At 36.6% G+C, this 10,310-nt stretch overlaps 1 long non-coding RNA gene across 1 annotated transcript; it reads right to left on the reverse strand.

Moving 5' to 3' along the window:
* Positions 1 to 688: 688 nt before the first annotated feature.
* LOC117325466 lies at positions 689 to 8,872 on the reverse strand. Its single transcript, XR_004532264.1, has 2 exons — positions 8,767 to 8,872; positions 689 to 4,759 (listed from the first exon to the last, which is right to left on the reverse strand). It is a non-coding gene; the product is annotated as an uncharacterized LOC117325466 (long non-coding RNA).
* Positions 8,873 to 10,310: the final 1,438 nt, after the last annotated feature.

The following is a 10,310-nucleotide window of genomic DNA, read 5'->3' on the forward strand; positions in this document are numbered from 1 at the left end:
TGATCAGCGGTTATGAAGAAGAAGTCAATTGTTGACAGACGGACGGACGACAGACGACGGACGCCATGGTATGGCATAAGCTCACCTTGGTCCTTCGGACCAGGTGAGCTAATAAAAAGTCCACCATAATAAACAACTATTCATAGTTAGTATTAAACTTAAGTTACAATTCCTATGATTAAACCTTGATATACACATATCACAAAATATCTTACTTACTTTGGAAAGTTTCAGCATTACAGTACTTTCAGTACTTTGATATTTATTGTGCAATCATGTTACAAAATAGCCCGAGTTTCCTCTGGCCCCGACACCATGTGTGGTGTCGGGGCCAGAGGAAACTCGGGCTAGTTACAAAATGGCCACCGTGCATTTGATGATGCCGAAAAATAACAAAACTTTGTTGGCTTACTTTCTATAACAGCTCCGCCAATTATTGCTCAATAGCAACACTCAAGCTCGAGAAATTTAAAATGTGTTTATCAAGATGGAGGCCATCTTGAATTTCAGGTCAGGACCATCTCTGGATTCAATTGCCACTAGTGGAACTTGAGCAGAGCTTAAAATCGTGTTAGAAATTTAGTATTTCCTGAAGCCTTCCACCCTCCCACCCCATCCCACTCCATCCCCACCCCTCAACCAAATATACAATAACAAGTCAATCTTGCAATAATAACAACTTGTAAAGTTATATAAAATAGAATTTATTTCATTATTCTTTGATATTTCAGTTGAATACACTTTCGGAATACACAACCAACAATTGTCTATGTGTCTATGTTTGATAAAATGACACATTTTGCTTTAGTCTTCTCTACCATTTCTGAGACAATGATGCGTCTTTTTTTTTAAATGAATGATATCGGTTAATAGGTGGCGACAGATGAAAAGAAAGTACATAAAGATATAAGTAATAGTGAGAATAAGGACAAGATAACTGTCAAATATTGATAAATTGACTGAAAACTTATAAAATTGCATAAACAATATATACCTATCAAATTTTGAATTTTGCAATTTTTGAGACTCAATGGTCCTGTATCTCTCATCTGCTACTTACGCAATTATAAAGTTGATCTATGTCATTTATGTAGCTATAAGCTCAATACCTCTTCATTTCAATATGAGAGTAGGCTACATGATGTCCACATGTAAATGATTTCATTTGAACAAACTTTAAAGCCCTTGAACTCGACATACTGCTGGCTGATATTATGAACCTAGCTCTCTTATTTATTTAGAATAATTTTTTTTTTTTTTTTAATATTTCATAGCCAAGACCTTAATAAGGTACATGTATGCCAAAGTCATCTATTCAACAAACTTGTTAGCCATTCATTCCAACATGCTACAGGTCCCATACATGAATCGGGTCTCGGTATTAAAAAAAAGTATACACATTTTAAAAAATTTATACATTTGATCCCTGTGACCTACATGCTACAGGACCAATATCAGGTCTCAGGTCCTCTTGTAATTGGTTACTGAGAAGTTGTGCTATGGGAAAAGTTGATACCAAACAATGCACATATACCACAGCATAAACACGCCCTTATTGGCAAGTGAGCTAAATATACTGCTCAGAGCTATATGAAACAATATACTTTTTAGATTATCAAATGTATTCAGTACTTATCACATAGTAGTATCTGTCCATGTTTCATTTCACAAAGATTTTATTGAAATCAATTCAATGGGTATTGGGCAACAGGCAAAAGCCTATTTAAGCCCTCTCCCTTTGGTGGTATTATGGACAGCATACATAAATAGTATAATAGCATCAATAATATTGTAATGATAATAATAGTAATGAAGCTAAACAAAATAGGATGCAACCAACACTGCAGCACAGACCAACAGGTATAATGTTTGGTTACCTCCCTTTACATGACATTCATGTTATAACACTATTGTAATTTCAGAAATTAAATCTTGTATAGTATTCATATATATACATGTACGTATTATAACATCAATTATACAGCATGATTGCTCTTTGTTTTAATTTTAACATTTTAAAATGTGATGCAAATTTTTAAAACTGGAATTAAAAGTTGATGTTATTATAGAACTTTATTCTGTTTACTTCCTGTAGTTGACAGCCTTTCTTGTCAAATTGGAATCAGCTGTTTTGCTATATTGCATCACTGTTCTGCTATTTCGTCAGTGTGTATGTCCGATGAATGACAAATATTGATTTTTTTAATTACTCTAGTTTTAAAACAAGGGCCCAATGGGCCTGAATCGCTCACCTGCCATCCAGTGATCCTTTCTATACAATAAACATAATTAAGAACAAGAGTATCAGAGACAAGATATAAAATCTCAGCTAGGGTCTCATAGTTATTTGAAAAGATGTCTTATTATCAAATATTCTGGCCAATTTAACTCCTTCAAACTTAAATCATGATCAAGGTCATTCACTCAGTCATGATACATGTCAAATATCAGGTCTGTGGACCTTTTGGTTATTAGGAAGAAGTCATGGAAATAGTTTAGACTTTTTGACTCCTGTGACCTTGAATGAGGGTAAAGGCCATTTATTTGAGCACACTTGGTAGCCCTTTACCTCACCAAGCTACAGACCCAATATCTGGTCTCTGCCACCACTTGGTTATTGAGAAGAAGTCAGTTAAAGATCTGGCCTTTTCAACTCCTGTGACATAGAATGTCGGTCAAGGTCATTCATTTGAACAAACTTTGTAGTTCATCAACTCAGCATGCTACAGGCCTAATATCAGGTCTCTGGGCCTCTTGGTTATTGAGAGGAAGTTTTTTTTAACATTTTAGCCTATTTTACCTTATGACATTGAATAAAGGCTAATGTCACTTATTTGACAAACTTGGTAGCCCATCATCCTAGCATGTTACAAACCTAATATAAGGTCTCAGATTGGCTTATTTGTTATTGAGAAGTCAAATATTTTAACCTATTTGACCCCTGTGACTGAATGTAGATCAATGTCATTGATTTGATTTGAACAACATGTTACCATTCACCCCAGAATGCTACAGACTCAATATCAGGTCTCTGGGTCTTTTTGTTATTGAGAAGAAGTCAAAGATTTTTGTCTCCTGTGACCTGGAATGTAGATAAACTTCATTCATATGAACAAACTTGGTAGCCTTTTATCCCAGTTACAAACCCAATAACAAGTCTCTAGGCTTCTAGGTTATTGAGAAGATGCTGTCTGAAGTTTTTTTAACTATTTGATCCATGTAACTTTGAATGTAGGTCAAAGTTATTTATTTGAACAAAATTGAAAGCCCTTAATCCCAGCATGCTACATGCCCAAGATTAGGTCTCTGAGTATCGTGGTTATTGGGAAGTTGATGTTTAAATGGAAATGTTATGCCACATCATGGCATAAGCTCACTTGCCCTTCCGTCAGGTGAGCTGAAAATTTGAAATGTAAATATATGCATAAGAAAAAATAAAAAAAAATAAAAATCTGTAGAAATTAACGCAGTTTAAACACCAGTTAGTAACATGCATTGAAAAAGAAATTAGACATGATCGAAGGACTTAGTAATGCTGCTCAACTTCTCTTTTCATACCCTCCTCCATTTCCCTTTTTCTGCCAATTTTTAGAAGCCTTTCAATATGTTCAAAACACCTGGTGTGTTGTTCATTTTCTAAAAACCTATTGTAGTGCAATCCTTGTAGCACAGAAAGCTCAAGTGGACATTTTCTTGACTCATTTATACCAGGGTCCACCCACACAGGAACAATTCTCCACAATTTATCAGAAGTTCTCAGGTGTTCAATCAAGCCATTTTCTGCCAAAAATGTTTTCACTTTATCTTTACAGAAGTCTTCCGTCATTAGAACAAAAGTGTATATTGAGGATTTCAATCCCTCTTCAAAGGCTTTGAAGATTGTCATCCCAGTTCCGACATCATCCATCAGAAAAACCTTTACATCCCGAGTATTTACATGTTGGTATATGTTTTGTTGAAATATTTCAGCCTTTTCCAAAATCATCCTCGCAGTACAGGACATAAATGTCTATTTTCTTGCTGTCTGACTCCCAAGCCTTTATACTTTGATCATGGATATCTGCTTCAATGTGGTCAATGACAGTATCTCTTAGAACCTGCAGCAAATCTTCCGCTTTTTGATTTAGTCCTAAGCCTACATCCTGAAGTACAGCTGTCACAACCTCCAGGTAATTTACTGGGGCTAAAATATGGTTATTCCTCAACTCGGTCAGAACATCAGTCAGTGTTACTAGATCAGAAGTGTCCTCTTCACTGACCATCCATTTAGCTACAAGGCTACGTGTAATTTTCTGTACGTCATTAACACCTAGACACAATGCATTGTTTACCCCCTTGAAACACTGAATTTCAGCTAAATGAATTTTATCACCTGTTCCTTTACAAACCTTGTCCATACGTTTATCTCTCCTTTGCAGTCTGACAGGTTTAACTTTCTGTTTTTTGAAACTAAAACTTGGTTTTGATATAGATGAGCCCTTGGTAAATATCTTATAACCAATGTACGTTAAACCAAGTCCAAGAATTCCCATACTAACAGCTGTAGTTATTTCCTTTGACATGGTTGGTCAATGAGTATATGACCTAGCTGGTTAGTTCCCTTCACAGGTTTTGGTCTGTGCGCTGGCTTCCTTTACATTCTTTGCTCAGAACCTTGTTCTATTTATGTTTTGATCTGCAAGTTATTTTGCCAAAACACCAATCAAATCATTCCCTTGATAGACAAAGCTATTCTATCCAATCCACAGGAGAAATATACCTGGAAAATGTGAAAGAAACTATATCAACATTCAAATGAACTTGATATTTAATTGATATTAATATTATACCAATACATACTTTGGTCGAGGGCAACCTATGGTTTTACAGACCTGACCTGAACAATATAGTTCAGGGCAGGTCCTTCAAACCATGAATTGTCCAAAACTAAAGTCTGCGTTTACTTGATCATATGATTTATATTAATCTAAAATCAAAAACAAAACAACAGGCCCATGGGGCATGTATCGCTCACCTGATTGGATTTGATCAAATGTCAAAATAATGTTCATATTCAATTTGTTTTATTTGTCAATCTCAAAAAAATATATGGTTATAGTGTGCAGATCCCAAATGCTTTAGAGAAATAATGAAGTCCAGACTCTTGAAGGGTCTGAAAGACCTCAAAATTGTTTTTACAACATGCATTCATGACTAGTAGCGATTTAAAGAAATTACCTTTATTTCCCCTATGGGACCCTGCCCCTTTGGCTGCTTGGGGTCAGATTCAGCAATTATGCAATATCTGTTCCCCTTCCCCCAAGGATGTTTCTGACCACAATGGGTTTAAATTAGTGTTGGGAATCGGTTGATTTTTTGTGATCGATCATCAATTGTGTGTAACCAATCAATAATCGATTAAAATCGATTAATTTCCAAATGTATTTTTTGTATTTATGTCTCAATATTTTGTGAAATGCTTTCAACAACAATTTCAGTAACTAATAAACTGTTATACCTATGTATTTTTATACCTACATGTATACTATCTTCCTGTGTGTTTATTTGTTTATTACACAGATAAAAATGAACCATTTGAACCAAAATGAAAATTTCCCCTATTGAGTCCCACCTCTTTGGCCCCTTGGGGGTCAGAGTCACCATTAATGCAAAATTTGTTCCCCTTCTCTCAAGGATGTTTCTGACCAATTTAAAGGAATTGCCTCAATTTCCCCTATTGTGCCCTGCCCCTTTTGCCCCTTGGGGGTCAGAGTCACCATTTATGCAAAATCTGATCCACTTCCTCCAAGAATGTTTCTGACCAAATTTGGTTCAAATCCATTCATAACTTTATGACTAGTAGCGATTTAAAGGAATTGCCTCAATTTTCCCTATTGTGCCACGCCCCTTGGGGGTCAGAGTCACCATTTATGCAAAATCTGTTCCTCTTTCCCAAGAATGTTTCTGACCACATTGGGTTCAAATCAATTCATAACTTTATGACTAGTAGAGATTTAAAGGAATTGTCTCAATTTCCCGTATTGGGCCCTGCCCCTTTTGCCCCTTGGGGGTCAGAGTCAGCATTTATGCAAAATCTGATCCCCTTTTGCCAAGGATGTTTCTGAACAAATTTGGGCAAAATCCAATAAGAACTTTTTGACTAGTAGCAATTTGAAGCAAATGTTGACAGACGGACGACGGACGAAAGACGCTGCGCCATGACATAAACTCAACGGACCTTCAGTCTAGGTGAGCTAAAAAAGAAAGAAAATATATTATAACACTGAAACTCAAACAATTTTATGGACCTTTATAAGTTAAAACAACAAGCAGCTGGTTATTGCTAAAACAATACATGTCCCTTAGGCCTACCGGCCACTGCTAAAAGTAGTAACAGTGATCATGATATTGAATCAATGTTATTGACAAAACAAGAGATCCCAGAGGGATCTTGGCGCCCACCATTGAATGATCTTCATAAGTTCCATGTCAGATTGATCTTTTCTCTACTTTTCCCTTCATTTTACTAATCTGTGCAAATTGAGACATCCCTCCAGTACTTTTCAAACAAGGGAATCCTAGCTATATAAGAAATTTGAGATTTAACGATAATGGCTGTTTGTTTGCCAGGTTGTTTTCAGGACAGACTGGTCCAAAAATGCAATACAAGGGACCAGGGGGAACCTACTTATGAAATTTGAGCAAGATCCATTCAGTACTTTGAGAAATAGAGATAACAAACTTCAATTGTCAAAATCCAAGATGGCGGTCTGTCGGCCATATTGTTTTCCAATTGATCTCAAAATGCAATAAGCATAAAGAGGCACCAAGGGGAACCTCCATATGAAATTTGAGAAAGATCCCTTCAGTACTTTCTCAGAAATAGCGATAACAAACTTCAATTGTCAAAATCCAAGATGGCTGCCTGTCGGCCATGTTATTTTCAGATTGATCTCAAAATGCAATAAGCATAAAGAGGCACCAAGGGGAACCTCCATATGAAATTTGAGAAAGATCCCTTCAGTACTTTCTCAGAAATAGCGATAACAAACTTCAATTGTCAAAATCCAAGATGGCTGCCTGTCGGCCATGTTATTTTCAGATTGGTCTCAAAACGCAATATGCATAACTAGGCCCCAAGGGAAACTTACATATGAAATTTCAGAAAGATCCATTCAGTACTTTCTCAGAAATAGTGATAACAAACTTCAATTGTCAAAATCCAAGATGGCTGCCTGTCGGCCATGTTGTTTTCTGATTGGTCTCAAAACGCAAAATGCATAACTAGGCACCAAGGGAAACCTACATATGAAATTTGAGAAAGATCCATTCAGTACTTTCTTAGAAATAGTGATAACAAACTTCAATTGTCAAAATCAAAGATGGCTGCCTGTCGGCCATGTTGTTTTCCAATTGGTATCAAATCGCAATATGCATAACTAGGCACCAAGGGGAACCTACATATGAAATTTGAGCAAGATTCCTTCAGTACTTTCTCAGAAATAGCGATAACAAACTTCAATTGTCAAAATCCAAGATGGCAGCCTGTCGGCCATGTTGTTTTCCGATTGGTCTCAAAACGCAATATGCATAACTAGGCACCAAGGGGAACCTACATATGAAATTTGAGAAAGATCCCTTCAGTACTTTCTGAGAAATAGCGATAACAAGAATTGTTTACGGACGGAGGGACGGACGGAGGGACGGACGGACCACAGACCACGGACGCAGGGCGATTTGAATAGCCCACCATCTGATGATGGTGGGCTAAAAATCTGAAGTCTGATCATTACCAAGATAATATGATCCTCATTGTGTTAAGTTTGATAAAAATTGCAATGAAAATTGATAACACATACCGATCAGGCATCGTTTTGTATTGTTTACTACATATGTTCATCAAGGTCATCATTTATTCTTGTGCATTCATCCGCACGCTTGGTTATGTAATTCCACCCTTACATGTAAAATGCTTGAATGACTCAGATGGTCATAATCTGAGAGTATAAAAGCAGGGTCTGACAGACGACATCCAGATCTTGTAAAGATATAGTAACAAACACATTTGTAAATGTCACAAAATCCCTCAAGGAATGAAGCCGCCACAGTACTGACAAACTTTGGGATTACATGCATACAAAGTAACATATGAGACAGATGGAGAGGAAAATTTAATCCCCTCAATATTAACCGTAGGGAACTTCCAAGAAATGATAATACAGTTAGTTGAATGAGAAGAAATTTTTATGAAGTACAAATTAAATGTATAATTTCAATACTGTATACACCGACATATGATATATTAGATTCAAATTGTGTATGCATGTCTACAAATTACATTACTAGTCTATATTTTAAAAAAAACGTAAATTAAGCTGTGCATGTTCGTGGAGTGTTCGACGAGAGGAAACTCATTGACCCTATACATACATCATGTATCTCTAAGCAAAAGTGATTACAGTGTGATGACATTGACAGTTTAAGGCATTTTATTTTTCTAGATACATTTGTACATGTACATCATATTACATGCTACATTACCATCACTGTATAAACTCATAAACTACCTGAACCAACATCCAAATCAATCAAAGGTCATAAGTCAAAGATAGATTATGACATTAGGCCAACTGAGTCGGCGAATATACCAGATATATGCTAAATCAGTAAATGAAAGGTGTAACTTCGTTCGATTATGAAGTATGAACATTCTGTGTACAGCATGGTGAACTAAAACATGTTTGGCCTAAATGTACATTGGTCTGTGTAGATTACAATTTCACTAACCTGATCTGTCTATAATAAAACCGGAAGCTAAATGTTTCTATCTACTGTAGCCATTGATCCGCTTCGCTATTTCATGGTTTTCCTCCTGTTTTTGCCTGTGTCATTTGGATGTTTGAATCGAACGCTTAGCAAATAAAAGCGTCCAAGTGACATTGTACTTTCGGTTTGCCTATCAATTTTGACAAAGTTAAAATAAATATCTAACAAGTGGAATTCAAAATTTCAAATAACACAAGTTTAGATCTTTTTGTACTGAAAAACAGGGAATGGAGTGTGTATATTGTCGTATGCCTTTTAGCACAGGAACTTGAGAATTGGTATATGTGTTTGATTTTAGACGTTTTTGGGGGCTTGTTCGGCATTCTTTTGACCCCGGATATGACGCACCAGGTGGCGTAAAAATGCAAAATTCCGATATACATGTAACCCAGTCTTATATGTGTACATGTCTATGTATGTAAATCTGTATATGGTCAGGGTTATATAATCACGTGATCTTGACATCCGTGTTGTGTGTTTGACATATATGTTGACATTGACCTGGACTCGGGACATCTGCAATGCGACAAGTACGACACTGACCGGAACTCGCACTGCACGCTCCAATTTCCCGCCGGACATAACACTCTAACATCCGGTCTGATGACCGCACCATCATTATGTGTTTTGCTCGCGAGGGCAACACATCGTAGGAATCATAATACTAGCCTTAGCTGCAAAGCTACTGAAGGATCGGGGTGCCGGATAGTCTGGTAAGCACAGCATATATGAGTAAACGTGTTTGTGTGTGAGTGTGTTAATTCTACTTTCGGTTTACCTGTATTTAATATTCGTATAGTCCGTTTCATTGTTCTGTGAGTAAGAATGTGTTTGTATATTACAGGTTTCTTGTATAAAGGAACCCGATGAAAGGAATAAAGTATGTTGCAGAGAATCGTTGTCCGATTGATCTTTAAAAAGAGCCTCATGTTACAATGGCGCCCAACGTAAATTGATAAAGAAACCAGACGGTATTCCGGCCAAGAGGGTCCCTTTGCTGGAACAGACTATAGAGGTGGCGGAAGTGACCAACATGTGTTGTTTTGACGTCCGTGAGACTGATGAGTGATGTACAGTACCTGTGATTCGTGGAGAGATGGAGTCGAGGACGCCTCTTTCAGGACCGGGGACCAAGGGATGAAAGCGGAATGAACTTTTGAAAGTGACTTTTGTTGTATATTTCATGTGTATTTGATTATGTTGTGTTAATAATATGTATTTTGTGAGTAGCAACTGAGTGTAAGTATGATGTGTTAGGCCAGGGATAACTGTATTTATATCCTGTGCTTGTCAGGCTATCTGGTTAATCCTATATGATTTATATCTATACCGGGTTGCAAATTCTGTCGTCTATATATTTATACTCTATCTAGATCTATTTCTTTTTGCACGTAGATTATTAACAAAAGCTTGCAATCACGTACAAGACATTTTGACTGTTAATGACTGATTTGACCAAGTTATTTGTTGTGTGTCATGTATTGTATGTTGTTGAATATTATATA

This window comes from Pecten maximus, chromosome 4, assembly GCF_902652985.1.
Source record: "Pecten maximus chromosome 4, xPecMax1.1, whole genome shotgun sequence".
Classification (NCBI taxonomy): Eukaryota; Metazoa; Mollusca; class Bivalvia; order Pectinida; family Pectinidae; genus Pecten; species Pecten maximus.